Source organism: Anomaloglossus baeobatrachus, chromosome 6, assembly GCF_048569485.1.
Source record: "Anomaloglossus baeobatrachus isolate aAnoBae1 chromosome 6, aAnoBae1.hap1, whole genome shotgun sequence".
Classification (NCBI taxonomy): Eukaryota; Metazoa; Chordata; class Amphibia; order Anura; family Aromobatidae; genus Anomaloglossus; species Anomaloglossus baeobatrachus.
Genome location: NC_134358.1, coordinates 426,868,563 through 426,895,572, shown reverse-complemented (window position 1 = coordinate 426,895,572; position 27,010 = coordinate 426,868,563).

Here is a 27,010-nt window from a genome sequence, read left to right as displayed (position 1 = left end):
ATTTGCAAAAAAAGCAAGAAAAGAGGACAGCAGAAAATTGTAAATGGGTGATTTGGTTCAATGAGCGAAAGTCAATAGAGTAGGCTCTGATGGGTGCAAATGGGTCTGGAAGAAACAAGGGAAAAAAGAGTAATGGATTGAGAAATTGAAAAAACTGTCAAGTTCGGTGGAGGACGCCTGATGATTTGGGGTTGTTTCACAGCCAAAGGCGTTGGATACTTGACCAGGATCAATGATGGTCTCAGTGCTGAGCTATATGTAAGTATACTACAAGACATGGTACTTCGTACACTCAAGTACTATGGGTATGAAAAGGACGACATAATGTTCCAGCAGGACAACGACCTAAAGCATACGTTAAGATTGACGAAGAAAGGATTCAATAACAAGAAGTAGAGATGCTGCATTGCCCCCCACAGTCCCCAAACCTAATCAAACACTTGTGGGTAGAGTTGAAGAAAAAGCTGTATACATCCCCATGTGAGTTGACCATTACGCACAAACATTGGGAATGTGTAGAAGAGACCTGGGATCAGATTTCAGTCGAGACATGCTTGATTCTGATCTAGAGCACGCCCAGAATGACTCAGGCAGTGTTGATACAGGTAAAATATACAGTCAGGCCCAGAAATATTTGGACAGTGACACAAGTTTTGTTATTTTAGCTGTTTACAAAAACATGTTCAGAAATACAATTATATATATAATATGGGCTGAAAGTGCACACTCCCAGCTGCAATATGAGAGTGTTCACATCCAAATCGGAGAAAGGGTTTAGGAATCATAGCTCTGTAATGCATAGCCTCCTCTTTTTCAAGGGACCAAAAGTAATTGGACAAGGGACTCTAAGGGCTGCAATTAACTCTGAAGGCGTCTCCCTCGTTAACCTGTAATCAATGAAGTAGTTAAAAGGTCTGGGGTTGATTACAGGTGTGTGGTTTTGCATTTGGAAGTTGTTGCTGTGACCAGACAACATGCGGTCTAAGGAACTCTCAATTGAGGTGAAGCAGAACATCCTGAGGCTGAAAAAAAAGAAAAAATCCATCAGAGAGATAGCAGACATGCTTGGAGTAGCAAAATCAACAGTCGGGTACATTCTGAGAAAAAAGGAATTGACTGGTGAGCTTGGGAACTCAAAAAGGCCTGGGCGTCCACGGATGACAACAGTGGTGGATGATCGCCGCATACTTTCTTTGGTGAAGAAGAACCCGTTCACAACATCAACTGAAGTCCAGAACACTCTCAGTGAAGTAGGTGTATCTGTCTCTAAGTCAACAGTAAAGAGAAGACTCCATGAAAGTAAATACAAAGGGTTCACATCTAGATGCAAACCATTCATCAATTCCAAAAATAGACAGGCCAGAGTTAAATTTGCTGAAAAACACCTCATGAAGCCAGCTCAGTTCTGGAAAAGTATTCTATGGACAGATGAGACAAAGATCAACCTGTACCAGAACGATTGGAAGAAAAAAGTTTGGAGAAGAAAGGGAACGGCACATGATCCAAGGCACACCACATCCTCTGTAAAACATGGTGGAGGCAACGTGATGGCATGGGCATGCATGGCTTTCAATGGCACTGGGTCACTTGTGTTTATTGATGACATAACAGCAGACAAGAGTAGCCGGATGAATTCTGAAGTGTACCGGGATATACTTTCAGCCCAGATTCAGCCAAATGCCGCAAAGTTGATCGGACGGCGCTTCATAGTACAGATGGACAATGACCCCAAGCATACAGCCAAAGCTACCCAGGAGTTCATGAGTGCAAAAAAGTGGAACATTCTGTAATGGTCAAGTCAATCACCAGATCTTAACCCAATTGAGCATGCATTTCACTTGCTCAAATCCAGACTTAAGACGGAAAGACCCACAAACAAGCAAGACCTGAAGGCTGCGGCTGTAAAGGCCTGGCAAAGCATTAAGACGGAGGAAACCCAGCGTTTGGTGATGTCCATGGGTTCCAGACTTAAGGCAGTGATTGCCTCCAAAGGATTCGCAACAAAATATTGAAAATAAAAATATATTGTTTGGGTTTGGTTTATTTGTCCAATTACTTTTGACCTCCTAAAATGTGGAGTGTTTGTAAAGAAATGTGTACAATTCCTACAATTTCTATCAGATATTTTTGTTTAAACCTTCAAATTAAACGTTACAATCTGCACTTGAATTCTGTTGTAGAGATTTCATTTCAAATCCAATGTTGTGGCATGCAGAGCCCAACTCGCGAAAATTGTGTCACTGTTCAAATATTTCTGGACCTAACTGTATCTTTGTACCGTGTTAGCCAGTAGAGATAAAAAAAAGTTTGTTTAAAAGAACTGAGAGTCCTCAGTAGTTGATACCTTTTAATGGCTAACTGAATTATTACCATCTTTTTTGGCAGTGTTGAAAGCCAAAGCTGACTTTTCAAAATACTAATAAAATAATAAAAATTCAAATTTAGATTTTTAGGAACAAAACAGTAACAATGCAGTGACATGACAAAAATCTGCATAACCTAATCATATGCTAAGATGATTGTCTATAAAATGAAGGTAGTCTCACATTCAAAACTGTAGTGATTGGTGAGATATATACTGTATATAGCAGTCTGGACAAGATGGAAAAGGCAGGAAAAGTGAGTGACTGAAATCATAAAGAATGTTACCGTATATACTGGCGTATAAGACGACTTTTTACCCCCTTAAAATAATGGCTACAGTGGGGGGTCGTCTTATACGCCGGATATACGGGGGGGGGTGTATATATATATGTACACTGCAGCGTCCAGGGGAGGTGGGGGCAGCAGCTCTGGAGCACAGGGGAACGCTGCGGGCTGCAGCCTTTGATCTCCTGCACCCGCTCATATAATATGCACAGCCGCTGTCCATCTCCAATGGTGCTGAAATCGCACGCAGTGATGGGCTGAGGGAGCGGTGCATATTATATGAGCCTGCGTCCCAGTGTGATCGCACATGCCCACCCCTGTGTTAGAATTGGCCCCCAGGCTGCTGCTCATTCTAAAATAAAAAAGCTTTACTTACCCCTGCAGCGTTTCTCCCCGTGTCCCTGCTTCCACTGTGATCAGGCAGGCAGAGAGCTCAGCCTACTGTGCCGATCACATGACCGCACTGAGAACCAGGAAGTGGAAGAACAGAAGCATGGAGCCAGACAGGAGGGAGATCAGCGCTGGAGGAGATAAGGAAAGAGGGTTTTATTTTACTTTGGGCAGCAGCCTAGGGGCCATATCTGACACAGGGGGACTTGTGCGATCTATAGGGGCCATGGGCAGCACTATGGGGGCGATATCTGACACAGGGGGACTTGTGCGATCTATAGGGGCCATGGGCAGCACTATGGGGGAGATATCTGACACAGGGGGACTTGTGCGATCTATAGGGGCCATGGGCAGCACTATGGGGGCGATATCTGACACAGGGGGACTTGTGCGATCTATATAGGGGCCATGGGCAGCACTATGGGGGCGATATCTGACACAGGGGGACTTGTGCAATCTATAGGGGCCATGGGCAGCACTATGGGGGAGATATCTAACACAGGGGGACTTGTGTGATCTATATAAGGGCCATGGGCAGCACTATGGGGGAGATATCTAACACAGGGGGACTTGTGCGATCTATATAGGGGCCATGGGCAGCACTATGGGGGCGATATCTAACACAGGGGGACTTGTGCGATCTATAGGGACCATGGGCAGCACTATGGGGGAGATATCTAACACAGGGGGACTTGTGCGATCTATATAGGGGCCATGGGCAGCACTATGGGGGCGATATATAACACAGGGGGACTTGTGCGATCTATATAAGAGCCATGGGCAGCACTATGTGGGCGATATCTAACACAGGGGGACTTGTGCGATCTATAGGGGCCATGGGCAGCACTATGGGGGCGATATCTAACACAGGGGGACTTGTGCAATCTATAGGGGCCATGGGCAGCAGCATGGGGGCGTTATCTAACACGGGAACGTGTGCAATCCATAGGGGACCATAGGCATCACAGGGGAACGTGTGCCATCACAAGGGGCTATATTCAATATAAGGGGGCCATATCCAGATTAAGGGGGCTAATTTTAGGATGGGGGGGCTATGAGGGACATATACCCTATATGATTTGTTAGAGGGACACTGGCATTATAAGATGGACCCCATTTAACATTAAAAAAAAAAATTCTCTTTTCCTTCACCAAATTTGGGGGTGCGTCTTATAATCAGGTGCGTCTTATAAAGCGAAAAATACGGTATATATCATACAGCAGGGGTCGGGAACCTATGGCTCGCGAGCCAGATATGGCTCTTTTGATGGCCGTATCTGGCTCGCAGACAGGGCTTCTACCTGTCTATGGGCAAATGCCGGGGCCCTGGAGAGCCGGGGGGGCCCACTCGGCCTCGTCAGTTCTCCTGTCCCTTGGCCGGGGCCCACTCGCCTTTATAGTTCTGCTGCCCCCGGCCGAGTTCCGGGGACCGCAGTCCTCGGCAGCAATCTGCGGCGCCGTCACTTTAAGGCGCGCAGACATCCTGTTTTGAATTTCATCTGTGGGCAGAGCTACCGCCTTCTCAGTCCCACAGATGAAGGAGGCGAGCTTCTGTCCGGCGCTGTGTGGGCCCCCTCTCCACCGTGACCTAATCGGGTAAATGCCCTCCCCGCCTCCCCATTATGGGCCCCGGTGAGCTGCTTCTAACCCCCCAGATGTATGCCCTGCCAATCCCCCCCCCCGCCGATGCCGCGGGTGCTGTACCCGCCGAGCCGCGGGTGCAGGCCCCACAGAGCAGCAGAGTTGTGTGTATTTGTCTGTATGTAGCAGAGTTGTATGTGTTTGTCTGTATGTAGCAGAGTTGTATGTGTTTGTCTGTATGTAGCAGAGTTGTGTGTGTTTGTCTGTATGTAGCAGAGTTGTATGTGTTTGTCTGTATGTAGCAGAGTTGTATGTGTTTGTCTGTATGTAGCAGAGTTGTGTGTGTTTGTCTGTATGTAGCAGAGTTGTGTGTGTTTGTCTGTATGTAGCAGAGTTGTATGTGTTTGTCTGTATGTAGCACAGTTGTATGTGTTTGTCTGTATGTAGCAGAGTTGTATGTGTTTGTCTGTATGTAGCAGAGTTGTATGTGTTTGTATGTAGCAGAGTTGTATGTGTTTGTCTGTATGTAGCAGAGTTGTGTGTGTTTGTCTGTATGTAGCAGAGTTGTGTGTGTTTGTCTGTATGTAGCAGAGTTGTATGTGTTTGTCTGTATGTAGCAGAGTTGTATGTGTTTGTCTGTATGTAGCAGAGTTGTGTGTGTGTGTTTGTCTGTATGTAGCAGAGTTGTGTGTGTTTGTCTGTATGTAGTAGAGTTGTGTGTGTTTGTCTGTTTGTAGCAGAGTTGTGTGTGTTTGTCTGTTTGTAGCAGAGTTGTGTGTGTTTGTCTGTTTGTAGCAGAGTTGTGTGTGTCTGTTTGTAGCAGAGTGTAGTACCATTGTTTCAGTCCAGTTGTGGCTTTATACAGCAGGGAGGAGCATTCCTTGCTGTACTAAGTGAACATTGGAGCGATTGATCTGTCAATGGCCCTTTAAAAACATATTGTACGGCTCAAGCGGAATTAAAATTAACATGTTGCAATCAAAGCAGACTTTTTTTCATTTTGGAGAGGGGTAGTCTTATACAGTGAGTATATCCCAAATTCTATATTTTTAGGGCAGAAGTTGGGGGTCGTCTTATACGCCCAGTCGTCTTATACGCCGGCATATACGGTACTTGTAAAACGCTATATGTATATATAAATATAACAGTACTGAAATTAGTTACAAAGGTTACAGAAGTGCTATTTACTACTATATGATCACTAAATAATGGTCATATTGGTTTTGATCTTAAAGATGCATTTATACTGAATGATTACCTTAAACCAGCATTCCAAGTAACATTAATTTCCAGATTAAAAGGTTAAGCAGGCTGCAAGAACTCTATGTATGAGCAGAATGTTCTTCTGCCGGTGGAAATACCTTATGGTTTGCTCTTGAGATCATCCTTCTCAACAGCGCGTCTTCATCTATAATTCCCGCAGAGAACAAAAGCAGCCTATGCGTACTGCACTTTCTATTATGGGTAATTCAGTGTGCATCTGAACCTTGGTCGACCAGTGGAAATATTTTATTAACCCCTTAGTGACACGCACAATTTTTCAAATCTGAAGTGTCACTTTATGTGCTAAAAACTCTGCAATGTTTCAACATATCCTAGTAATTTTGACATAGTTTTGATGACACATGATATTTTATGATGAACGGTAAATTTAGGTCAATATTTTTGTGCATATTTATAAAAAAAAAATCAAAATTTAACAGAATAATCTAAAAAATAGCAATTTTCAAACTGTGAATAATTATTCCTTTAATCTAGATGTCACACCACAGAAAACAGTTAATAAATAGCATCTATCCCATGTCTGCTTTACTTCAGCACCAGCTGTAAAATGTTCTTTTATTTTGTTAGGATGTTAAATGCTTTAAAAATAGTAGCAGCCATTTTTCATTTTTTCAAGAAAATTTACAAAACCTATTTTTTATGGACCTATTCAGTTTGAAGTGACTTTGTGAGACCTATATATTGCAAAAACAAAAAAAGAAAAGTGACACCATTTTATAAACAAACCCCCCCTCAACATATGCAAAACTGCTGTCAGGTAGTTTATTAACCCTTCAGCTGCATTTCATGAATTAATGCAGGCATGATAGGAAAGAAAAATATTATGTTACCACCTACATGCCAACTTCTGAACAGGTCAATATAGCTGGCGGACTCTAACTCTGTTATTTGGCTGTGAATTGAAATGGCAACTTTCAAGAACCACAATCACGATCGCAGGTTGCCGATGAGGTTAAAGGGGAGCCCACCACACTCTGTTAACCATCTAGATGCTGCAGTCACTATTAAAAGTGGGATCTAAGGAGTTAAACAGCAATGGATGTTGCCAACACCCATTGTGAGTGATGCAGCAGTCCGGGTGTCAGATATAGCATACAGGTGACAGCTTCTGTATTTTCACCCTAACTGCCCTCCCATCACACTCTGTGAAGCACCTTGTAATGAGGGTTTGGCAAGGCCCCAGTGTCATTTGCTGTATGGGACCTGAAAATCTCTGTTGGTGGCCCTGTGGCTGAGCATAGGTACAACACATCCAACTCTAAAGACTTTCACATTCTGTGCTTCAGTATGCTGATCCTTATATAAAGATCATGGATATCATAGCTTTGTCTCCTGTCTTTGTGTTAAATACATTATTTAAAGACTGCTAGAATTTTTTTTTTTTTTTAAAGAACAGTTTATCTTTCACAATTAAGCTTGCACTCCAATGATGTGACTAAAAGAGACATCATACAAAATTTATAGTCTTGAGACTAGGGCTGAATTCTAAACTACAAAAGCATAATAATGAAAAATATATATCTCAGATGAGATAGCTCACATCAAAATCCCATCCGTCTAACTTTAGCTAAACACATTGTTTGATGATTGTCCTATTGTGAAATGCGAGTCTACAAGCGAAACAAACAGATGCTGTGTGCATTCTACGGATGTGACTGATACATACAATATGGATGTTTGCAGGGCTGTGACTCCTGTATGCAACAGTTGAGCTAATGACCACTAGTTTGTTCCACATAATTTTCTTTGTATACTGAGATAACCCCAAGAGCTTCATTAGCTAGTGCATGACACTTAAAAGAACGGTCCTCGCGCTGTGCTGAATATTTATACTACAAAAACACTGGGCTTCCAACATTTCTGCATTTAAATCCCTTAACTAGCATCCCACATACGACGCATTACCACATCCCTTGACAACTACAGGCTTTGAAATCTTAGATCCAGATTCTACATAGTACAACATTAGCATTCAAAAGGATGGCATGCTTAATTCACAGTTTCCAGCCTAAGCTGCCTCGGGGATGGTGTAGAAATTACTTAGTGACTATGTTAAATGATGCCCTGGTAGATAACACCACTCAAAAGTTCAGGAGTTCAAACGCCGATAATTGAGATGCCAACATTATATTTAACATTTTCTTTCCTTTCCATGAAATCTATCAGCCGAGTGATGATGGGAGCTGGGGACGTTTTGGCAGAATACAGAGTGCTAGACGAAGAGTTTTAGGAGTTTTCGTTTTTTCTATTTAGGCTATTTCTCAAGCATGTATAAAGTACAATATTCACATAATCATAGGATTAACTAAAATGATGGAAGCTCTTCTATGTGATATTTTTTTTTGGGGGGGGGAGTCTAGATGTTTTGTAAGACAGTTTTCATAGCCAAACGTCTTCTGCACATTTATATAATAATACATTTTTCATGTATCTTCTCAGCAGCTCATCACCTATCCCATGCTGCTGTCAGATCAGGCCACATAAATGAGAATAACCGCTTCATCCCCCCATTCTGATTTCACGGTCCTGACTAGGCCAATTTCTTCAATTGTGACCAGTGTCGCTTCATGAGTTAATAACTCTGGAATGATTAAACGGATCCCAGTGATTCTGAGATTGTTTTTTTCAGGACTTATTGTACTTCATGTTACTGGTAAATTTAAGACGAGATTTTCTGCATTTATTTGTGAAAACATCGTAAAGTTTTGAAAATTTCGCAATATTCAACATTTGAAATGTTATGCCCATAAATCCGAGACTTATGTCATTGCTCAAAACCACATTCAAGAAGTTTATTAACCGATTAGGTGCTTCACAGGAAATAAAGCAATGTGGAAGGAAAAAATGAAAATTTAACTTTTTCTCACAAAAATGTTACTTTAGCCCCATATTTTGCTTTTCACAAGGGTAACAGTAGAAAATGCACTGTACAATTTGTTGTCCAATTTCTTCTGAGTATACCGATACCCTATATGTGGTGGAAAAGTACTATTTGGGCACACAGCAGGGCTCAGAAGGGAAGGAATGCCATATGACTTTTTGAATGCAAAATTGTCTAGAATCGATCGCTGAAAGCATGTCGCATTTTAAGAGCCCCTGATGTATCTAAACAGTGGACATTCCCTACACGTGATCCATTTTGGAAACTAGACCCTTCAGGAAATTTCTATAGATGTGTGATGAGCACCTTGAACCTCCAGGTGCTTTATAGAATTTTATAACGTTGAGCCATGAAAGTGAAAAAATTGATCTTTACCACAAACATGTTGCTTTAACTTGTAGAAAGATCCAGCTCACCCACGCCTGATTTCACCGTGCTTCAGTCTCGGATATCGGCCCTGCCCTGGCCGTACAGCAATAAATGAAGAAAGTAATCCAGCTGAGTGCTCACGGTGATTTATTCAGTGCAATACAGACAATGCACAGAGACATTAACGCGTTTATGACTTGATGCCCTTAATTATAACCAAAAAAGAAAATGCACTCTGCAATTTGTTGTGAATTTTCTTCTGAGTACACTGATATCACATATGTTATGAAACTACTGTTTGGGAACATAGTAGGGCTCGTAAGAGAAAGTGCTCCATTTGGCTTCATGAATGCAAAACTAGCTATATTCATTAGCAGACGCCATGTCACAATTAGAGAGCCACTGATGTGCCTAAACAGTCAAAATCCCCCACAAGTGACTCCAGTTTGGAAACTAGACTCCTCAAGGAATTTATATACACCCACAAGCATAACAACTAGTAAATCGAGTCCACCTGTGTCTAATTTATTCTCAGTATACCTACAGCTGTTCTGTAAATGCATCAGGGGTTTGTTTGAGAACATTAGGGATCAAAAAGAATCATGAAAAATAAGGAAAACAACAGACAGGTCAAGGATTATGGAGAAAAGTAAAGCAAAGTTAGGTTATAAAAACTAAATATCCCAGGCTCTGAACATCTTAAGGAGCACTGTTCAAGTCACCATCCCAAAATGGAAGGAGTATGTCACAACTGCCAACCTACCAAGACATGGCCATTTACTTAAACTGACATCAACAAGGTGAGAACTAAGTAGAAAAGCAGTCAAGAAGCTCATGGTTATTCTGGAAGACTTTCAGAGAATCACAACTCAGGTGGGAGAATCTGTCCACAGGATAATTATTAGTCGTATACGCCACAAATATTGCCTTTATACAAAAGTGGCAAGAAGAACAGCTATTTTGGAAAGCAAGCCATTATAAGACCTGTTTTGTGGTTTTCAAAAAGCCATGTAGGGGACTCATCTAGCATGTGGAAAAAGGTGCTCTGGTCAGATGAAGCCAAAGTACAGTACAACTTTTAGACTAAAAGAAGAATGCTGGTTTAAGGTAATCATTCAGTATAAATGCATCTTTAAGGAACATTAATTTCCAGATTAAAAGGTTAAGCAGGCTGCAAGAACTCTATGTATGAGCAGAATGTTCTTCTGTCCGGTGGAAATACCTTATGGTTTGCTCTCGAGATCATCCTTCTCAACAGCGCGTCTTCGAGTTCGGTTTGGTTCGTCGAACGGCGGCTCAGTTCGGTGAACGTTAGACGAACACCTTCATACCCCATTGAAAACAATGGCAGGCAAACACAAACACATACAAACACATAGAAAACACCTTTAAGGTGTCCAAAAGGTGAGAAACAACTCACAAGACAACACAAACACATGGAAAAGTGACAAGCACATATACTCATGCGAAAACAAAAGAGCTGGATGAGTAAAAGGAGGATGAGACACAGATATAGGCATGTCATGCCCTTCTAATATCATGCAAAACACATCAAGGGGACTCCAAGCAGAGTCTCCCTTTTTTCCAAAAATTGGGCCACAGACACCACTTCAGTGGCATCACTTGTCCCACAGTTGCAAACTTGACATGTTGATTTGCATCAAGCACATTCAACAATATGCCAGCCTTTACTCTCCCCAGGATGACACAGGGGTAGCAAAGTCCTTGCTGAACCATGACTTGTTCATCTTGGAACATTTTTAAAAAAAACAGCAAGGGGAGTCCAAGCAGAGTCTCTCTTTTTTTCCAAAAATTGGGCCACAGACACCACTTCAGTAGCATCACTTGTCCCCCAGTTGCAAACTTGACATGTTGATTTGCATCAAGCACATTCAAAAATACGCCAGCCTTTACTCTCCCCAGGATGACACAGGGGTAGCAAAGTCCTTGCTGAACCATGACTTGTTCATTTGGAACATTTTTAAAAAAAACAGCAAGGGGACTCCAAGCAGAGTCTCCCTTTTTTCCAAAAATTGGGCCACAAAATTAGGCCACACACACCACTTCAGTGGCATCCCTTGTCCCCCAGTTGCAAACTTGACATGTTGATTTGCATCAAGCACATTCAAAAATACGCCAGCCTTTACTCTCCCCAGGATGACATAGGGGTAGCAAAGTCCTTGCAGATCCATGACTTGTTCATCTTGATGAACTTTAGTCTGTCCACATTGTCACTGGACAGATGCGTGCGCTTATCTGTCAGCACACACCCAGCAGCACTGAAGACACGTTCTGAGAGAACGCTGGCTGCGGGACACGACAAGATCTCCAAGGCATAAGTGTTGAACTCAGGCCATTTTTCAAGATTGGAAGCCCAAAATGAGCAAGGCTCCAATTGCAGAGTCATGGCATCTATATTCACTTGGAGATACTCCTGTATCATCCTCTCCAGCCGTTGACTATGTGTCAGACTTCTTGTCTCTTGTGGCCTTGCAAAGGATGGTCTAAAAAAATCATGAAACGATTCCATAAAATTGCTGTTACCACCAGATACGGTGTTGCTGGTACGGTTTGACTGATGATGACTCGACAGTCCCATGTTTGGCAAGTTACAACTGTGAGATTCACTCTGTGCACCACTGGTGTTTAGTGGAAAAGCCGAGCTAAGATTGTATAACAGCTTCTGCTGATACTCCTATCATACGTGCGTCCCATTCTATGGCTGGAATTATTTTGGCAAATTTTGACTTGTACCGGGGATCTAAGAGTGTGGCAACCCAGTAGTTAGCATTACTTCTAATTCGGACAATCTGAGGGTCATGTTGTAGGTAGTGCAGCAGGAAGGCGCTCATGTGTCTTGCGCATCCATGCGGACCAAGTCCTTGCTGTGTTTGTGTCGGAGAGGTGATAACCGTGCTTCCTTCCTCTGACATCTCCCCCCAACCTCGAACAACCGAAATTTGATCAAGGTCTCCCTCATCTGCTGAGTCCTCCATGCCCATCGCCAGTTCGTCCTCCATTTCTTCCTGGGCTCCTGCACCTTCCTCAACAGTTTGGCTGCTACCATGTGCCCTTGTTAATCCCTCTCCCCCACCGTCCCATGCCTGCCGCCTTGGTGATGCTGAACGTCTGGACCTTGTAGATGTTAGTATCCCTTCCGCATATGAATCCTCCTGTACTTCCTCCCCTTCCTCTTGTCCCACCACCTGACTCCGAATACTGTTTAGAGTGTGTTTCAGCATGTAAATGACTGGAATTGTCATGCTGATAATGGCATTGTCAGCGCTAAACATATTTGTCGCCATGTCGAAATTGTGCAGAAGGGTGCATAGGTCCTTGATCTGAGACCACTCCATCAGCATGATCTGCCCCACCTCTACATCTCATTGGCCCAGGCTATACGTCATAACGTATTGCACCAGGGCTCTGCGGTACTGCCACAGTCACTGCAACATGTGGAGAGTCGAATTCCAGCGTGTCGCCACATTGTATTTCAAGCAGTAAACCGGCAGGCCGAAAGACTTCTGTAGCGATGCAAGTCGGTCAGCTGCGCCGTTTGAACGGCGGAAGTGAGCAGATAGTGACCGTGCCCTGTGCAGAAGCCCATCTAGGCCGGGATAGTGGGTTAAAAATTGCTGGACAACAAGGTTCAACACGTGAGCCATACAAGGTACGTGTGTCACCTTGCCCCGGCGAAGGGCCGCACCCAGGTTTGCAGCATTGTCGCATACGGCCTTCCCTGGCTGCAGGTTGAGTGGAGACAACCATTTACGAAACTCGCTCTCCAGAGCTGACCACAACTCCTCAGCTGTGTGACTTTTATTTTCCAGACATTTCAACGTAAAGCCCGTCTGATGCCGTTGAGCTCTGCTGCCAGCATAGTAAGGAGGTGTGCGGGTTTCAGTGTGCGCAGTTACAACGTGGGTGGCCTGACGAGACAGACTTTGGGCGGAGGGGAGACGAGGTTCAGGAGGCAGAAGCAGTGGAGGAACTTCTACATACAGAGGATTGACGCACAACTCGTGGGGACGGCAAGACTTGTACAGCAGACCCTTCTCCATCTCTCACCATAGTTACCCAGTGCCCAGTCCGCGACATGTAACGCCCGTGTCCATGCTTACTGGTCCAAGTATCGGTGGTGAAATGCACCCTGTCACACACAGAGTTTCTCAAGGAAGCGGTGATGTTGTGTGCAAGATGCTGGTGTAGCGCAGGCACACCTTTTTTGGAGAAGCAGTGGCGACTGGGCATCTGGTACTGGGGAACTGCGACGGACATAAGGTCTCAAAAATCCTCTGTGTCCACCAGGCGGAAAGGCAGCATTTCTGTAGCCAACAGCTTGCAGAGGGTGAAAGTCAACCTCTTAGCTTTGTCATGGCTAGGAGGAAATGGCCTTTTACTTGTCCACATCTGAGGGACCGAGGGCTGGCTGCTGTGCTGAGATGGCGTTGAGTAGGGTGTCCCATGAAAACTGCTCGTCTGTGAGGAAGGTGCAGGCGGAGACATAATGTTGCCTTCATCCAAAGGTGGTGCTCTCGATGTCTGAGAGAGCTCTACACCAGCAGCTGTTTCCCCTTCCAAAACAACTGACAACCTGCCAAACACACTACCTGTTGTGGTTAAAGAGGTGGAAGGTCTGCGTCGCAAAGCATGTATGACTGCTGTCCCCACAGTCATAGAGGATGAAGAGCGCTCGGATGCATTTGAAGGGACAGATGGTGGTTGGCCCGCTCCGCTAGGCCGCATTGTAGCACAGTGAGCTTCCCACTGGGACTTATGCTTGTCAGCCATGTGACGGTTCATGGATGAAGTAGTCAAACTAGTGAGTTTTTGGCCTCTACTTATAGATTAGTGACAAATCTTACAGATGACATGAGTTGGGAGATCCTTTGCGATGTCAAAAAAGGACCAGGCTAGGGAAGGCTTAGAGCCCATGCAACCTGCAGAGCAACCACGACTTGTGCTCAGAGGTAGAGTTGTGGCTAAGGATGCAGTTGTTGACGTGCTTCCAGTACTCCGTTTCTGTCCAGGAAGGCGTAAGCTAACCTTGTCGTCAGTCACATCCTCCTCCACCGCCTCTGCTGACCTCCTCGAGTGCCTGACTGTGGGTTGACAGTAAGTGGGATCTACAACCTCATCATCAACCTGTGTGTTTGCACTCCCCTCGTCCTCAGACCTAACCTCTTCCGGCCCTGACTGAATAGTTAAGTTGTCATTCCAATCACGTATCTGAGTCTCATCGTCATCAGTATGTTCCTCATTGTCTCCACCAAAAGGAGTTACAGTTTGGGAATGAGGGTCTACATTATGCTCAGAAACTTCTTCATCAGGGCCTGAATCTGACTCACAAAGCTTTTGGGCATCACTGCAGATCATTTCCTGGTCTGGACTCACTGTAGCTTTGGAGCAGACCTGTGATTCCCAGGCTATAGTATGACTGAACAGCTCTGTAGACTCACCCATCTCTGTTACCCCATACTCTGCAAGGCGGGTGGAGACTTGAGAGCTGGTAGAAAGCAAGTGCGATTGAGGTGACAACTCAGAGGACTGGAGTTTTTTGGATGTTGAAGTTGAGGTGGAGGAGAGGCCACTTGATGGAGCACTTGAGATCCATTCAAGCATGTGCTTTTTTTGTGCATCATCTACCTTTGTTAGAGTTGTTCGGTTCCATAAAAAAGGGATCACATCAGATTGTCCACAGAAAGTAGTAGACATCTTACTTTTTCTGGAAGATGGCCTTTCTTCAGCAGATGTTACTGTAGCTTTACCACCTACCCCACGGACACAAACCTTTTTTCCCTTTCCAACACGCCTGTTCCCCTTTCCACCAGCATCTGTCCTTTTGCCACTCATTTTGTTTGTGACCAAATTGGACATTTAAAATGTCGTTGCAAAAATGGAGAGGTGGTGTAGATTGCAGAGCTGGTCTAGCTTTATTGACAGCTGAAGAACCAACACTGACTATCCCAGACAATTTTAGTATGCCCCTAAAAGTGGCAGCACTTTTTGCAATTAAAATTGCGTAGCAAAAATGGACAGGTGTGTAGAATGCACACTTGGTGTACCATGCTTGACAGCAGAGGAACCCTAAGTTAGTATCCCAGACAATTTTAGTATGCCCCTAAAAGTGGCAGCACTTTTGCAATTAAAATTGTGTAGCAAAAATGGACAGGTGTGTAGAATGCACAGGTACTGTAGCTAGCTTGTCAGCAGAGGAAGCCTCACTTTCTATCCCTGCCAATGAAACAATGCCCCAAGGAATTGCCTGAGCTGATTTAGCCAGACGCTGTGATATAAACCCCTGCACAGCGCTGGCACAGACCTGCCTAGCAGAAATGGCTATGAACAGCTGTAATGTAGCCCTGAAAAGGGCTGAAATTACAAGTAGTCCCTAATCCCTAAAGCGATGTGTAGATTGCACTGTATGTCTATAGCGCACACAGCAGCAGCAGTGGGAGCGGGAGCGGTGACTGTCACCCACCCGCAGCAGAGAGATAATGGCGGCGACGGGGAAAATGTCCGGGTCTTATAGGGCAAAGACATGTGACATGCACAGTCAATGACACATGCCCTGGCTTGTTTGGCAAAAATCCACTTTGCTGTGTGTGTGTGTCTGTGATTGGCTGACAGCCTGGCCCGCCCCACTGTACGCGCGGTTAGGAAAAAAAAAATGGTGATCGCCATTCTTTCAGCTCTCAGCAGCAGCACTGATCTAAACCCCGGTACCTCCACACACTATACGCTGAATTTTAATAATATCATGATTCACAGTGACTCACAGTATTACAGTGAACACCCAGCTAGTAACTAGCTACGCTTTTTGGTGAGCGAACCGTTATCGAACGTAACTCGAACAACCGAACTTGAAGCAAATCGTTCGAGTTCGTCGAACGACTCGAACGTCGCCCAAAATCACTCGAATTTGAAATTGGCGAACCGTTCGACTCGAATATCGCTCAACTCTAGTTAGAAGGTCAGTGAAGAGTCAAGGGTTACTGTGAGTCAGCGGACTTTTGATGCATGGGAAAGCGTGATATCATTTATTGCAATATATAGATCCTATAAAGGAGTTTAGTTGGATGGAAGACAGATGATGAGTTCAATTTTGTCCAAATTGAGCTTAAGGAGGCTCATAGACACGCCAGGATCCTGGACAACAGAGACATGACCAGAAATGCAGATCTGAGTGTTATCTGCGCATAAAATAAAAAATAATAAATCTTTATATCGCGCTAACATATTCCGCAGCGCTTAACATACATTAGGAACACATAGTCCCTATTGGGGCTCACAATCTAAATTCCCTATCTGTATGTCTTTGGAGTGTGGGAGGAAACCGGAGTACATGGAGGAAACCCACGCAAACACAGGGAGAACATACAAACTCCTTGCAGATGTTGTCCTTGGTGGGATTTGAACCCAGAACCCCAGCGCTGCAAGACTGTAGTGCTAACCACTGAGCCACCGTGCCGACCACGTATAGATGGTACTGGAAGCTATGGGAGTTAATAAGTTGTGCCAAGCCAAAAGTATAGATGGATAAGAGTTGGTGTTCCAGGATAGAGCCTTGAGGGACACCAACAGAGAGAGGACAGGATGAGGAGGTAGTATTAGAATGGGAAACACTAAATGTGCAGTTAGTGAGGTGAGAGGATATTCAGGGGAGGACAAGATCATTGACACCAAGGGAAGAGAGGATCTGTAGTAGGAGAGAGTAGTTGACTGTGTTGAATGCATAGGACAGGTCTAGAAGGAGGACCATAAAAAATTGTTTGTTAATTTTTGCAGTAAGTCATTAGTAAATTTGGTTAGGGCAGTTTCATTGGGGTGGTGGGACGGAATCTATATTATGAGGTTGTTGGAAAGTGAGTTATATGATAAATGTTAGAAATGTTCAGTGAGGAAATGCTGCTTGAGGAGTTTGGTGGTGAACAAGAGCAGTGATATAGGATGATAGTTGGGTCAAGGGATTATTTCTTCAGGATAGTTGTAATTGTGACATGTTTGAAAGCAGGAGAGAAGACACCATAAGATAATGATCGCTTGAAGAGATGAATTATGGCTGGGACAAGCGTGGTGGTGAGGTTGGGAAGGAAGTGGGATGGGATTGGGTGAAATGCACAAGTTGATAAAGTTTGAAAAGTGCAGCAAAGTCTTCTGCAGAGATTAGGGAGATTAGAGGGGGCAATGGTGGGTGGAGGAGAGCGCTAAAAGTGTTGAACAAGTGTTTGGAGTTGTGAGATAAAGAAGATATGAGGGTTGTGAAGTTATCATGTTTAGCAGAAGTTGGGGCCAAATTGAATGTGAAAGTTGTTTATTTGAACATGGTGAAGTCTTCCAGTGAGTGCGTTTTCTTCCAGCGCCACTCAGCAGACCTGGACACTTCCTCAAGCTTATTAGTGAGGTTGGTATGTTAGGGTTGTCCATTATTGTCGTACTATGCCATGCATGAGAAAGGCAACCAAGTCAGTAGCGTATATGAGTGTGGCGTTGTAGAAAACAGGAGGATGTGGCGATATATTGTCAACAGTGAGGAGAAGCAACGAGAGAGCAAAATAAGTGGGAGAAGGAGAGGGCCTTGCTTGTTTAGTGTTTTAGAAGGAGGGATATGAGGTTTAGGAATAGGTCAGCTGACGAGGTCAGTTGAGGGATAAGAGGTAAGGTACGATAATTATTTATTTGGAGAGTGTTGGGGTTTGGGGATAGCAAAGGAAAGTAAGGATTAGTAGAGCAAGAACTGTAAGGGCATATGTAAGCATGGAGAAAATAAGTGTGGGGAGATAAAAAAAGGGGCAGTTAGGAAATAGTTGTAGCTCTTATCCTCTGGACACTTCTGTTCCATTTTTGGTATATTTATATTGTGCACTATATCACCATTAGCATAGACCAAGATATCCAAATTTATGCACCTTTAATTGCACATGAAAATTACGAGGTGTGAGAAGAAGGGAGAAGCCACATGGAGACAGGTAAGAGAACCAAAGGAGGGGATGAACTAAGTGAGAAGAGCTAATATTCTATAAACAGTTTGGGAGAAAAAGGAGTCTACACAAACCTGGTAATATTCTTCTTTATTTATAAATTCATGATAAAATCACACACATGGGATGGGGAAGGATATAAATACCTGCCTGTGTGATGAATCTAATATATAAAGCTGGATGTGTGTGTGTGTGTGTCCGGGATTGGCATCTGCACCGTCGTAGCCACAGCTACAAAATTTTGCACACTCACACGTCTGGACCCCAAGAGTGTCATAGACTATGTTGTGAGGTGAAATTTGTACCCCACGCATTCCAATTTACCAATCAATTTTGCCCCTATCTACATAATGGGGAAAAAGTGAAACGAAAAGTGTATCCACACCGTCGCATTTACAATCACGAAATTTTGCACCGACACCTCAGGTGACCCAGGGAACGTCGTAGACTATGTTTTGACAGGACAATTTAACCCCGCGCTTTACAGTTACTCTCCAAAAAACATACTTCCATTAAAGTAAATGGAGCCTGGAACTACAGGTTATTAGTAGGAGCTGTGATTGGTTGCTATAGGAACAAAAGACATTCATAGTATAAGAAGCTTATATGTGAGGTAATAAGATGTTGGTGGGGAGATGGATATTGAGAGACAGACAGGAAAGAGACAGAGAGATAGAGACAGATAGGGAAAGAGACAGAGACAAACGGTGAAAGAGACAGACGGTGAAAGAGACAGGCAGAGACAGACAGAGAGAGAGACAGAGAGACAGACAGAGAGACAGACAGGGAGACAGACAGAGGCAGACAGAGAGACAGACAGGGAAAGAGACGGAGAGATAGAGATAGACAGGGAAAGAGACAGACAGAGACAAACGGTGAAAGAGACAGACAGAGACAGACAGGGAAAGAGACAGAACTGGAAAGAGACAGACAGAGACAGACCTGGAAAGAGACTGACCTGGAAAGAGACAGACCTGGAAAGAGACAGATGGGCAAAGAGACAGATGGGGAAAGAGACAGACAGACATTCAGACAGGCAGACAGAGACAGGCAGACAGGAAAGGAGGAGACAGCCAGAGAGACAGACAAAGATAGATGGGGAAAGACACAGACCTTGATAGAGACAGATGGGGAAAGAGACAGAGAAATAGAGACAGACAAGGAAAGAGACAAACAGAGACAGGCAGACAGGGAAAGAGACAGACAGGAAAAGACAGACAAAGAGATGGGGAGATAGACAGGGAAAGAGACAGACCTGGGAAAGAGACAGACCTAGAAAGAGACAGATGGGGAAAGAAACAGAGAGATAGAGACAGACAAAAAAAGAGACAGACAGAGACAGTCAGACGGGGAAAGAGACAGACGGGAAAGAGACAGACCTGGAAAGAGACAGACCTGGAAAGAGACAGACGGAGTACATTACTTGGCCAATTTAGTTAAATCTGTGTGGAATATCTGGGGTGTTGAAATATATGTTGTGAAATGCTTCTATTATCTTAGTTTTTGCCTTTAAAAAATTACATTTCTATCTATTTGTTTTGTGTTTTTTGTGTGCAGAATACATTTTTGTTAATACATTCTATTTTGTTAACAACAGTTAGTAACCCGGGCAAAGCCGGGTAGTACAGCTAGTTTTAAAATAAAGAAGAATATTCCTGGATGGTTTGTGCAGACTCTTTTTTGTCTCCTATGTCTGTGCTGAGCTGCACCAGCCTTTTTTCTTGTATCCTACAGATCCATTTCCCAGATCTCATAGACACTAAGCAGGTGAGCTCTATTTTTCTTACAATTGGCTATAAACAGTTTGCTTGTTACACAGCAGAGGATGAAAACACATACCACAAATAGACAGATATGTAGGTGAATTTGGATCAATAGAGTCAATTAGATTTGAGGATTGTTTTAATCAGGAAACAGGAGAAATACTTATAGATGAGCAAGATAGATGGTGAGATCAAAGGTGGTGGTAACATTTAAGGATATACAGCAGGTGAAATAAGTATTGAACATGTCACTAAATTTCTAAATAAATATACTTGTAAAGGTGCTATTGAGTGAATTTCTCACCAGGAGTTGGTAACAATCCATCCAATCCACATAGGCAAATAAATCAAACCATAGATGTCCATAAATTTAGTGAAGTGTAATAATGAGAAATGACACAGGGGAAAAAGCATTGAAAACATGAAGATAGAGAGGTGCATAAAGCTATGGAGAGTCATGAAACCAGCTGAAATATATCAGTAATTAGATTTTTCATTAAATGGCAAGATTGTTTTCTATCTGCTGGTTAAACTAATAAAAAGGTGTCTCATTACCAAGATGCCATACAAGAAACATCTCATGATGGGTAAAACCAGTGAGCTCTCGCAACACCTACGAAAACTTAAGGGTGCTTTACACGCTGTGACATCACTAATGATATATCGTTGGGGTCACGGTGTTTGTGCCGCACATGCGGCGTCGTTAGTGACATCGCAGCGCGTGACAGCTAGGAGCGATGAACAACGATCGCAAAAACGTCAAAAACCATTGAGCGTTGACACGTTGCTCCTTTTCATAATATCGTTGGTGGTGCATGCCATTGGTTGTTCGTCGTTCCTGTGGCATCACACATCGCTATGTGTGACACCGCAGGAACAACGAACATCTCCTTACCTGCGTCCACCGGCAATGAGGAAGGAAGGAGGTGGGCGGGATATTCCGCCCGCTCATCTCCGCCCCTCCACTTCTATTGGACAGCTGCCATGTGATGTCGCTGTGACGCCGCACAAACCGCCCCCTTAGAAAGGAGGCGGTTCGCCGGCCAGAGCAACGTCACAGGGAAGGTAAGTCCGTGTGACGGGTGTAAGCGATGTTGTGCGCCACGGGCAGCAATTTGCCCGTTACGCACAACCGATGGGGGCGGATACACTTGTTAGCGATATCGATAGAAAAATCGCAGCGTGTAAAGTGCCCTTTATTGTTGCAAAAGATACTGATGGCATTCAATACAGAAGAATTTAGTGGGGGTTCTACTGAGCACTGTTAGGGCCTTAATCCAGAAATGGAAAGAATCTCAATTCACTATAACCCGGCCATGACTAGGAGTTCCCCGCAAAATTTCAGACAGGAGAGTGAAAAGCATTATCGGAAGAGGTGTCCAAGAGTCAAGAACCACTTGCAGAGAGCTACATAAAGACCTGGAATCAGCAGGTACAATTATTAAAAAAACAAAACCCTAGTAAGTAATGAACTTAACTTCTGTAGCCTGTATGTACAGTTGCCATGCAAGACTGCAATTCTGATCAAAAAGCGTGTTCAAGAGTGCAAAGGTTTGTTCAACAGCATGTAAACAAGCCTGTGAATTACTAGGAAAATATAGTCTGGCCAGATGAGCCCAAAATTGAACTCTGTGAATGCCATAATACAAACCATGTTTGAATGCCAAAAGGCGCTGCATATTACCCCCAAAACACCATATCAACAGTGAAGTTTGGAGATAGAAAAAGCATGGTTTGGGGCTGTTTTTCAGCAGACGGCACTGGCAAATTCATGTAATTGAGGAAGGATGAATGGAGAAATGTACTGAAACATTCTTGATGAAAATCTGCTGCCATCTACCAGGATGATGAACATGAAATGAGAGTGGGCATTTGAGCAAGGCAATGATTGCAGACACACAGCTAAGGAACCTCTCAGTGAGTTTCAGAATAAGAAAATAAAGCTGCTAGAATGGTCCAGCCAATCACCTGACTTGAATCCAATAGAAAATTTATGAACAAAAATAAAACTCAGAGTTCAAAGAAGAAGGCCACGGAACATTCAGGATTTGAAGAGTGTTTGTGCGGAAAAATGAACAAAGATCACACTTGAGCAATGCATTGCTACACGGAGTTTGGCACAAACTTCGCCAACTATCATGGCGGCATTAGACTCTGTTCAGATAGCGCATTTTGACAATCAGCCCAATTATTACTCTGGTGTCTGGGATCAACACAGGCAGACTGAGGGGTCAACCTGCTGTGTGCTGATCCATATTCAGGCTAGCAAGAGTTAATGTCTTCTAGTCTACTTGCTCCTTTAATCATGTGTTATGGGGAGACACATCACATCTGCTCGCCTCCTATTTATACTGTTGAAATCCTTCTACCCATGCCAGCTATAGTTTATTCTGTGTTGGTCTGTGAGGTGTGGCGTCCCAGACTCTCTTTGGTGAAAGATGTGTTTAGTGGTACTTTTTGCTTGGTGTGGTTGTGGAGTGTACCCCTGTTGTTTTGTACTTCCTTCCTGCTCTTGTTTTTCTACTGAACATCTTATTGTCTTATCCTATGTTTATCCGTGCTGTGTGACAGAGTTTTCTTTTTTCCCCTTTTCTGTTTTTTTCTGTGGTTTCAACACACTCCTGTCCCATCTCTCCCTGGGGGAGGGGGAGAGGGGATTAGAGTAGGATTGGTCAGGAGCAGGGCCAGGAAGAAGTCTCAGGCCTCTTCACCTTTAGAAGTATCCCTGAGAATAGAGATAGCATAGAGCCCCCTAGCTTGGGGGACAGATTAAAGCAGGCTTTACACGATACGACATCGCTAATGCGAACTCGTTGGGGTCACGGAATTGGTGACGCACATCCAGCCGCATTAGCGATGCCGTTGTGTGTGACACCGATGAGCGATTTTGCATCGTTGCAAAAACATGCAAAATCGCTCATCGGTGACATGGGGGTCCATTCTCAAAAATCATTACTGCAGCAGTAGCGAGGTTGTTCCTCGTTCCTGCGGCAGCACACATCGCTCCGTGTGACACCGCAGGAATGAGGAAGCTCTCCTTACCTGCCTCCCGGCCGCTATGCGGAAGGAAGGAGGTGGGCGGGATGTTACGTCCCGCTCAGCTCCGCCCTTCCGCTGCTATTAGGCGGCCGCTCAGTGACGTCGCTGTGATGCCGCACAGACCGCCCCCTTAGAAAGAGGCGGTTCGCCGGTCACAGCGACGTCGCTAGAAGGTAAGTATGTGTGACGGGTCTAGGCGATGTTGTGCGCCATGGGCAGCGATTTGCCCGTGTCGCGCAACAGATGGGGGCGGGTACCCACACTAGCGATATCGGGACCGATATCGCAGTGTGTAAAGCCCGCTTAAGACCCAGGGTTCCCCCCTATCTCAAAAACATTGTGATATGCATGCCACTAGTTTCTTCATACAAAAAGTGTCTTGATGCTGTCATCACCAAAAAAAGGCTTTTGTAGGAAGTATTAAATAAATTCCCGTAAGCATGCTCAATACTTTTTCCCTGTGTCATTTCTCATTATTACAAACTACTAAAATATGGAGATCTATGGTTTAATTTCTTTGTTTGTGTGGATTAGATGGGTTGTTACTAACATCTGGTGAGAATTTCATGTTAATAGCATCTTTAGAAATATATTTACTTTGAAAATTGGTGACACGTTCAATACTTATTTCACCCACTGAATACCATGGGATTACATTTCTGGAATATTTCTAATGTGCACTCTATAGCTGCACTTGATGGAACGGCATACATAGACCATAGATTCAGTACCATCTGTACATGCTGGGTGTCACGCTGGTGGGTGTGGACCCACTACACAACAGGGCTGGGCGTACCCTAGGGGGCATGACTAAGGGCTACCTAGTCTTCACTAGAGCCTCTCTTGGTGAGGCTAGGCTTGAGTATTAGGTAGCCACCAAGTATCACTCCAGGGCAGTCTCTGATACACTAGCAGTTAACCCCAAGGGTTAGGGCTGTGGGTATGAACTCAGAATATGAGGCAGGATGGGTACAGTGATACAGACAGGACTAGTACTGTAATACCAACAGGCACTGAAACACAGGGTGGGATCAGGACAATGATGAATTAAAAAAAAATCCCTAAACTGCTACTTTAATGGAAAAAAACAGAAGACATGATAAAGGAACATAAATATAAAAGAAACTTTTTTACTATACATAACACAAGTTTTTATTAGAAAAACCGTAAAAAAAACCCCCACAGCATCTGTTGTTGTTTGATCAGTTTTAAAGAATATAATCCCCCCACAAAAAATAAAGATATAAATAAATAAAACCGTTTGAAACAAATAGCCCAAGCAGATTGAAGAAAAACCTAAACAAACAATAATGAGAATTTGTTATTTACAGAATTAAAAGGATTTTACAGATGTGTCTGCAAGAAATGTCGATGTGAAAGTAACCATCGTAATGGGCAAACTTTAAATAAAATGCCTTAATTTGCAATGAAGACATTCTGATTAGAGTTGAGCGCGGTTCGTGGTTCGAGGTTCTCCAGTTCTAGGCTCGAGTGATTTTGGGGCCTGTTCTAGTGTATAGTGTGCGGGAACAGCGCCTTCAGATCACTGCTGTTTCTATAATGGCGATCGCCATTTTTTTTTTTTTTTTCCTTGTCTTCCTTCCCTAAGCGCGCGCGTGTAGTGGGGCGGGCCAGCATGTCAGCCAATCCCAGACACACACACAGCTAAGTGGACTTTTAGCCAGAGAAGCAACGGCATGTGTGATAGGATGTCCATGTCACATGTCCCTGCATTATAAAACCGGACATTTTCCTCCAGGACGCCATTATCTCTTCTGCGTCTTTGGTGTCAGACATCACTGTCGCAGCTCCGTCCTCCTGAGTCCTATTGCCGATACAGCTGTATGCGCTCCATACACAGCGTTAGACAGCATAGGGATAGCACTTTCTATCAGTCCTTTGAAGGGCTGAAACCGGTAGGGTCAGAGCCATAGGTGACAGGTCCTGAAAACAGAGACAGCGTCTGTGTAGCCAAGGTCAGGGATTTCGTTGCTGCATTTCCCCATTAGGAGGGAATAGAAAGGCAGGCTTCCATTCCTCTACCCAGAGCCCCACAATCCTGGCACTGTACCCTCCTGTCCTCTGCACACTCCAACTCTTTTTAACTAAGCCATTATGCTAGCAAACAGTCAGTGTACCTAGTGGCATCCTAAACGTGGCTATTGTACTTTTGTCTAGTCACACTATTGTAAAGATATTTGCAGCACGTCTGCCTGCATTGCACACTCCAACTTTTTTTTAACTAAGCCATTATACTAGCAAACAGTCAGTGTACCTAGTGGCATCCTAAACGTGGCTATTATACTTTTGTCTATTCACACTATTGTAAAGATATTTGCATCACGTCTGCCTGCATTGCACACTCCAACTCTTTTTAACTAAGCCATTATACTAGCAAACAGTCAGTGTACCTAGTGGCATCCTAAACGTGGCTATTGTACTTTTGTCTAGTCATACTATTGCAAAGATATTTGCATCACATCTGCCTGCATTGCACACTCCAACTCTTTTTAACTAAGCCATTATACTAGCAAACAGTCAGTGTACCTAGTGGCATCCTAAACGTGGCTATTGTACTTTTGTCTATTCACACTATTGTAAAGATATTTGCAGCACGTCTGCCTGCATTGCACAATCAAACTTTTTTTTAACTAAGCCATTATACTAGCAAACAGTCAGTGTACCTAGTGGCATCCTAAACGTGGCTATTGTACTTTTGTCTAGTCACACTATTGCAAAGATATTTGCATCACGTCTGGCTGCATTGCACACTCCAACTCTTTTTAACTAAGCCATTATACTAGCAAACAGTCAGTGTACCTAGTGGCATCCTAAACGTGGCTATTGTACTTTTGTCTATTCACACTATTGTAAAGATATTTGCATCACGTCTGCCTGCATTGCACACTCCAACTCTTTTTAACTAAGCCATTATACTAGCAAACAGTCAGTGTACCTAGTGGCATCCTAAACGTGGCTATTGTACTTTTGTCTATTCACACTATTGTAAAGATATTTGCAGCACGTCTGCCTGCATTGCACACTCAAACTTTTTTTAACTAAGCCATTATACTAGCAAACAGTACGTGTATCTAGTGGCATCCTAAACGTGGCTATTGTACTTTTGTCTAGTCATACTATTGCAAAGATATTTGCATCACGTCTGCCTGCATTGCACACTCCAACTCTTTTTAACTAAGCCATTATACTAGCAAACAGTCAGTGTACATAGTGGCATCCTAAACGTGGCTATTGTACTTTTGTCTAGTCACACTATTGTAAAGATAATTGCATCACGTCTGCCTGCATTGCACACTCCAACTCTTTTTAACTAAGCCATTATACTAGCAAACAGTCAGTGTACCTAGTGGCATCCTAAACGTGGCTATTGTACTTTTGTCTATTCACACTATTGTAAAGATATTTGCAGCACGTCTGCCTGCATTGCACACTCAAACTTTTTTTAACTAAGCCATTATACTAGCAAACAGTCAGTGTACCTAGTGGCATCCTAAACGTGGCTATTGTACTTTTGTCTAGTCACACTATTGCAAAGATATTTGCATCACGTCTGCCTGCATTGCACACTCCAACTCTTTTTAACTAAGCCATTATACTAGCAAACAGTCAGTGTACCTAGTGGCATCCTAAACGTGGCTATTGTACTTTTGTCTATTCACACTATTGTAAAGATATTTGCAGCACGTCTGCCTGCATTGCACACTCAAACTTTTTTTAACTAAGCCATTATACTAGCAAACAGTCAGTGTACCTAGTGGCATCCTAAACGTGGCTATTGTACTTTTGTCTATTCACACTATTGTAAAGATATTTGCAGCACGTCTGCCTGCATTGCACACTCAAACTTTTTTTAACTAAGCCATTATACTAGCAAACAGTCAGTGTACCTAGTGGCATCCTAAACGTGGCTATTGGACTTTTGTCTATTCACACTATTGTAAAGATATTTGCAGCACGTCTGCCTGCATTGCACACTGCAACTTTTTTTAACTAAGCCATTATACTAGCAAACAGTCAGTGTACCTAGTGGCATCCTAAACGTGGCTATTGGA